Here is a 7,769-nt window from a genome sequence, read left to right on the forward strand (position 1 = left end):
GTAAAGGACGCATGAACAATCGGCTATTTTAATTAGTTATACTTAGAGAATGAAAAAATAAATGAATGATGCAAATATATAAACCAAAAATGGCTCACCCGATTTCAAAAAATTTGGGAATATAGTACTCTTAGGGTTACACTCGTACTTCAGGGCCCCCGGCGAAAATATTTTCGGGCCCCTTTGAATGATATTTTTTTACAAAATCAAATAAATTTTTAGAGAAAACAATATTATTACAAAATTGGGTAAAATTAATTCTCATTGAACGAAGTTTTAATAGTAAAAATGCCGTACAAAAGACACCCTAAAATGAGAGACTAGACGAAAAAATGCGTAACTTATGCATTCTTACATAGTACCAACTGATTATTATTATCTAACAGCGATATACACGACCTCAAATTAAATTTTTTAATATATCTAATAACACTAGTTTACAAGGTTTTATATCCAAAGACAAAAATAGTTGAATCTAAAGGATTTGGGTTCGGGAAATTCAAATCTGAAAGCAGAAAAAATCCATCACGTCAGGTTTTTGAGATATTTATATAAACATACCCCGGATTTTTTTTCTTTTATACAACTCTTATAACTTTTTTATTTTTAAATATATATGAACATATAGTTCTTTAAGCAAATTTGTATCATTTTAAAAGACCATTTAGGTAAATAAATAACATGAGTGTCAATTTTTCAAGCTACTAGATTGTCATCAATGTGTTATTTAAAATTATTGATTTTAGAATAATTGGTTGCTTTTGACTTATCTACGGGAAGTGATAATAAAAGTGTGAGGTTGACCTCACAAAGATCTTTTAAAATGATACAAATTAGCTCAAAGAAATACAGGTTTATCTATAAGAATAAAGTTACAGGGGTTGTATCAAATAAAAGCAACACCCAGTATATATTATAAACATTATGGTTAACACTGACGTTCTTTTATTGGCAGTACTGTCAGTTTCCCTTATAATAGACCAACAGTAACACATTTTCGTCCCAAAAACCTTTATACCTTCATTTTAAGCATATTTGAACAGGTCTTCCCGCTTTAGGTACTATAATTTTACCACAAATGTAACAAAACTGATTTGCACTTACTTTCCACGATCTCGAAGACATTTTTAATGCGACAATTGTGCATTAACATGAATCAGTTTAACACAAACGTGAAGGTAAAGCAAAGTTCATTATTTTGGATTTATGAAAAAACCTGACGTGATAAGGATTATCCGTTTTTGGATTTGTTATCAGTAAGTAATTTAGAAGTAAAAAATATTTTTTTTATTTTTGGATACGAAAAAAAGTTTAAATTTGTAAACTAGTGTAATTGGAAAATTTTTATCACACTAAAATCCACATATTTTGACAAAAATATTACCACCGCTCTCATAGATAGTTAGTCGTACATCATATAACTAAGGTACAATTATTGCATAACACATCACTATTGATTTATAAAGATAATAGTCTCCAGCATCAAAGGGCGTCATACCCCCACCAAAAAACAAAAATCTCTTATAAAAGCCAAGGCTGACCCATAGTACTTCAGATACGCACATCAAAATGAAGACCATAGCTGCTCTTACTACCTTCGTTATTTGTACTTTTTTTTTGTGTAAAGGTGCGGAAGCGAATGTTAAACAGTGTTATTACTGCTTACTCAGATGCGATGATCCTATAGCAATCAGAAATTGTTCCAACGTAGAGGGAGATACATTGACATACAGCTGTATAACACAAGCATTTTCACAAGGTAAAAATAGAATTCATTTGTACCTACCATACATTGTGTTAAAATAATGTACATTCTAAATTTTATTGTTAAAACTTATACCCTTTTTGTTTGTCTTTTTGTGTAGATGGTGTTGAAGTGGAAAATAAAGGTTGTATACTAGCTAATGACAAAACTCAAGTTGTTGCATGTGACGCCATAGAAGCACAAGATGGAGGTCACTGTAATATCTGTGACGAAGATTTGTGTAATTCAGGAAACATATACACATTTACTTTTGTTTTACTATCCGCAATGATAATTCTTTGTAAAATGTTGTAAATTACTTCATTAATAATAATCTTTAATAAAATTAGTACATAGAAAAACTCCCTACTTATTAAATATACCCTTCATGGCATTCCAAAATACATAAGTTTTTTAGACTTTACGGCTTGCAAGAAAATTGTAGCTGGTTTTTACTAAACTTTGATTAATTAAATATACAAAAATGTTGACTTATGTCAAATAAAATGACGCATCAGTGTTAATTAGTTATGTATAAACAATAGAGACAATCCTTAAAGCTAGAACTACGTAAACCTAACTTTATTAAAATTGTTGTGTATTTCATAACAAGTTGTTATTTGGTGCACGCTCTGATACAAGTAACAACATATTTTGCTTTTAAAGGTATTCATTTATTATCTGTGTTATCTATATGCAAACCCTACTTCTCAATTTGGCACATACAGGTTGCTTTTTTATTGGCTACGTCGGACAATTTAATATCAGTCCTGAAAGTACCTGGCAACAAGAAAATATCGACAAAACAAGGATAAAGTGCTGGGTACACATTTCATTACCCCCTACATTCAGAACCATAAATTTTCATTGAAATAGATAGTATAGTCGGATTTGAAATTACCAAATTAGTGACGTGACACTACGTTATGTCGTTTCTGCAACATTTATTATCAACAAATAAATAAGCTATGACGAATTTTAGCTATTTGGTTGTTTGGAATATTAAACACAATGTTATAAAATAAGGTTTTCAAATTTTAAAACTGACATTGTTTTACAAAACTTTTGGTGCAATTCATTTTGAGCTACAAAGTCAATTTTTTTTTTCAAATATAAAGGGTAAAGGCATTAAAACATGTCGCATACATCATCATATTATAAAAATCGATTGGTCTCACACCTTTACCTGTAAATACAATATATAGAGGCATAACTTATGTAACAAATGTTTTCATAAAAAAAAATGAGATAGTTATATTTACTTTATCTAAAAATTAGTGGAACAACAACAAGTACACATTTTATAACACTAACAACAAGATGGAAGCAAATCAAACTCGAACTATTTTGTGGAGCAAAATTTCGACTTAACAACCGATGATGAAATGAAACACACCGAAAACACATTTTCTAATTTTGATTAGATATTTCATCTGGAATCTTTTTGTTGTATTCAGTTACAACACAGTTACAAGTTTGAATTCGTATTTACAAAAAGTAATCTAGTAGCTATTTACGTATACACGAAAAAATTTTAAAACATGAAATGAGAGTCGTCAAAACACTTATTGCTATCCCTTTCTTTGCTGTCGATGAGAAAGTAATAATATAATTTACTTTTTTTTTTAATTTCGTCGTTGTGTGATAAAAAATGTCCTGACATTCATAACCCTATACAAATAATCATCAAAACTTAATCATTTTTCTAAAATACAACAATGTTCTCTATGAAGTGGATACAATATAGGTTATTTCTTATCCATTATACTCGTATACCGAACTACCGTGTGTGCGTTATATTCACTTTTTATCTTTTCGAGTACATAGGGAGTGGATTAGATTCTAAAACGATTTAGACAATTGAAGATGTCATTTGGCCCACACCGGAGATTATATTTGTTTTTTATCAAGTATCTCTCAGAATGGCATTTAAAATAATAGTATAACTTTAACTTGAAAAGTTTTTTTTGTTTTTACCATGCGGCTTTACAATTTGTAAAAAACGAAAATGCAAGTTTCCTTTTCCGTCCGTCTGTTAAAAGTAAGATTTTAGCAATTAATGTGCTTATATATTCCTCCCAAAAATCATTCAAAAAAAAAATGGTCGAAAGGGTTAAAGAATTTTTAAAGATTTCAAAGTATTCAGTTTTGCAATTCTTGATTTAATCAAAAAAATAAATTGACTCAGTCATTAATTTGTTTCAGACACCCCGTATAAGCAAATCTAAAAAATTTTAATGCAGTGATAAATCACAAGTGTAGACTCATCATTGGGGTGGCGTTATCAATTTTTTAAGGGGGATCAGCAAACACATTTTGATCAAAAATTTGATAACTTTAAAACTTCTCCAAGATTTCAAAGCATTTGGTTCTGTAGTTCCTGATTAAATCAATAAAATAAATTCACGCATTCATTAATTTTTTGAGTCACCCTGTATAAGCAAATCCAAAAAATATGAACAGAATAATAAAACACAAAAAGAGACTCATCGTATTTTGCATATTTTAGATAGGATTTATTCAGCAAAACTTTGGGATAGCGTCATCAGTTTTTTAGGGGGGATGAACAAATACATTTTGATAACAAATTTACCATGCTTATGATAAATTTAAAACCTCTCCAAGATTTCAAAGCATTCGGTTCTGTAGTTCCTGATTAATTCAATAAAATAAATTCACGCATTCATTAATTTTTTTGAGTCACCTGTATATGCAAATCCAAAAATTATGAATGGAATGATAAATCACAAGAAGAAACTCATCATATTTTGTACATTTTAGATAGAATTTATTCAGCTAAATTTTGGGGCGGCGTCATCAATTTTTTAAGGGGGATGAGCAAATACATTTTGATAAAAAAAATTACAATTTTGATTTTTTTTTCTGTCTAATAAAAATCCGTGACGGCAGACAGACGGACAGACGGATAGACGAACAGACGGACAGAAGGACAGACGAACAGACGGACAGACGAACACGAGTAGCGGTAAGTCCTCTATTTCTTGTTTCTTTCGGCCAATTTTGTCTTAACGTTTTTTCTAAACATCTAAAACTTTGGTGGGATGAATGTCCCCTATCGGGATATCTTATTTCGTAGAGATTTGCTGCTGGAACAGCATTTTTTCCGCATTCTCTAAAAATCAAGCTCATCGTTCCTATATTTAACCCTCATCTTATCGCGAAGACTAAATACTTATCGGAGTTCAAAATTGACAAATAGAATTATTGCGCAAGTCTAAATTAACTATTAGGTAACTATGTTTGTACATTTTAGAAAAATAAAATATAAAAAGAGTTACATATGAGTATGTTTTTTGTGTTGCATTGAAATTTGGTGAGGGTCCCGTTATTATAATACTCACTCTGTATATACAAACACAAACATGGTTTGATTACAGTTTACTGTAAAACTTGAAGCATACGTAGATAGCAACTTGAGGAAAAAGGTAGAATAAGAACTTGTAATTCTGTGTCATAAAGGTTCCATTCTAAGTCGGAATAATGTATTCTCACAATTTAAAATAGTTTAAAAACAGTAAAATTAAACCCTAGCCAATCACTAAACAACATACTCAATTTTCTGCCTCATCAAGTTATCACAGTACACCCCTTCAATCACAGGACTAAAATATCATTTTAAGTATCATAAGCATTAAGTCCTAAGATATTTTAAAGTTATTACGATTTTTGTTTTAAAAGACAAGAATTCTTAGGCCAAAAATTTTCCGATGTGTGAGACATGACACTGGTATTTTTGTATTTCCTCTTGATGTTACAAATGGTTCAATACCTAGAGCTCTTATAGACATATGAGATAGATAGATATAACAAACAGAAAACCACAAGTAAAAATATAGACAAATTTAGACACAGTTCACAATTACTTGAAACAAAAATAGGCATTCCACAAAGCAGTACATTAGGGACCATTGCTTTTTATTATATTTAATAACGACATCTGCAACAATGTAAGAAACTTTGTTTTATTCGTACATGACACTAGGTAACTTTATGACAGCCAAAAATCACCAGTGACTCACATCTGAAACGGAAAAATCCAACGGAGAAGCCACAACTTGCCATAAAGCAAATTGACTCCTACTCAATAAAGACAAAACGAATATTCTAAAATTTCAAAATATACACAATCAAGAAGCAAAGAAGTTAGGTTTTTTGGGCGAATCTATATCGATGAAAACTTTTGTTGGACTTAAGTGAAATAGTTTTCCTCTTCTCAGACTTTATAACCATAGTTGATTTTAGAAATTCAGATGCGACGTTGCGAAGTTATTCCAATTTGCTTGAAATTTTTTAGCAATGGAAAAACATTACGCAAGCTGAAACAATCGTAAATTGTGACATTCGGTCGTCTCGGATTAATGCTCTGAGTTTGTTTCTTATAAATTTGTATCAATGCAAAATCGAGTTCTCGAGCTATCTGAAATGCAGTCCAAAGTCATATCTCATTATACTTGCACCTGGAGCACCTTAATCTCTCACTTTAGCTCCGATCTAAACTGATAAGAGCAGCGATTGCAAAATTTGTGCAATTTTAGCTAAATGGCATATAAAGCAGGAATGCAGTAGGTAAAGAAGTTCGTCAACTCCAAAAAATTGTACAATATAATGAATGAAAACCGTATTTCTAGAAAAGACCTGTGTCTCATAAATAAATAATACCATTATGTTGTAGCTTATGATAACTTGCTGTTTTTAGTATTCAATCATTAAAATAATTTTTAATTCACTTCCTGACTTTAAAAGTGTGTTGAATGTTTTCCCGCACAAAATAAGTAACTTGTAATCGACCAACCTCACTCAGTTGTAGAGGAGGCGTGAACAATCGACTGTTTTCTTTGTTATTTTGTTGTGTATGGTTGTTGTGAGCGACACCTTATTTAGAATTAGTGACACAGAATGAAAAAATTAATGAATGATGCAACTAAATCAAGAACGACTTACCCGATTTCAAAAAATTTGGGAATATAGTCCTGTTAGTGACACACCCCACCTGTACAAATTGATATACTTGTCCTAACTAGAATCCTGTTGACGTTATCACAATTTTTGCAAATTCACTTGAAACATGCCATTTCTTTACCTATTCTTTACTATACAATACTTCAGTTATAAGCTATAAGGATTATCATAAAAAAAAATTAAAATTGCGAAGGCCTTAATTAATCACTCACTCTGTAATCGGCTTTTTTTAAAACATTTTTGTTTGCTACATTTTTAAATATATTAAAATTGTTTAACATAGTATTTGGAAAATTTTTATCACTTTAAAATCCACATATTTTAACGAAAATATTACCACCGCTCTCATAGATAGGTCGTAGTCGTTCATTATAGAAGTACAATCAGTGCATAACACGTTACTATTGATCTATAAAGATAATCTACAGAATCAAAGGGCGTCACACTCCCACTACAAAACAAAAATTCCTTATAAAAGCCAAGGCTGACCCATAGTACTTCAGATATGCACGTCAAAATGAAGACCATAGCAGCGCTTACTACCTTCGTTATTTGTACTTTTTTTTTGTGCAAAGGTGCGGAAGCCAATGTTAAACAGTGTTATTTCTGTGAAGATAGGTGCGATGATCCTATGAAAATCGCAAATTGTTCCAGCACAGAGGAATACAACTGTATTACGGTAGCATTTTCACAAGGTAAAAAATAGAAATCATTTGTACATACCATACATTGTGTTAAAATTATGTAAATTCTTAACTTTTATTGTTAAAACTTATCCCCTTTTTTGTTTGTCTTTTTGTGTAGGAGGTTTTGAAATCGAAAGCAAAGGTTGTATACCAGCTAATAACAATAATGTGACAGTTCAATGTGACGCCATACAAGCACAAGATGGAGGTCACTGTAATATCTGTGACGAAGATTTGTGTAATTCAGGAAACATATACACATTTACTTTTGCTTTATTATCCGCAATGATAATTCTTTGTAAAATATTGTAAATTACTTCATTAATAATAATCTTAAATAAAATTAGTACATAGAACAA

General features: G+C 30.6%; 2 long non-coding RNA genes across 2 annotated transcripts; both read left to right on the plus strand.

Annotated features, from left to right (window-relative positions):
• Positions 1-1,570: 1,570 nt before the first annotated feature.
• LOC135133199 (uncharacterized) lies at positions 1,571-2,106 on the plus strand. Its single transcript, XR_010281153.1, has 2 exons — positions 1,571-1,759; positions 1,866-2,106. It is a non-coding gene; the product is annotated as an uncharacterized LOC135133199 (long non-coding RNA).
• A 5,059-nt stretch (positions 2,107-7,165) lies between these two features.
• LOC135132959 (uncharacterized) lies at positions 7,166-7,769 on the plus strand. Its single transcript, XR_010281116.1, has 2 exons — positions 7,166-7,419; positions 7,529-7,769. It is a non-coding gene; the product is annotated as an uncharacterized LOC135132959 (long non-coding RNA).

The sequence above is a fragment of the Zophobas morio genome, unplaced genomic scaffold (genome assembly GCF_036711695.1).
Source record: "Zophobas morio isolate AGI-343-1 ecotype UQ-CSIRO unplaced genomic scaffold, CSIRO_AGI_Zmor_V1 ptg000021l, whole genome shotgun sequence".
Taxonomy (NCBI): domain Eukaryota; kingdom Metazoa; phylum Arthropoda; class Insecta; order Coleoptera; family Tenebrionidae; genus Zophobas; species Zophobas morio.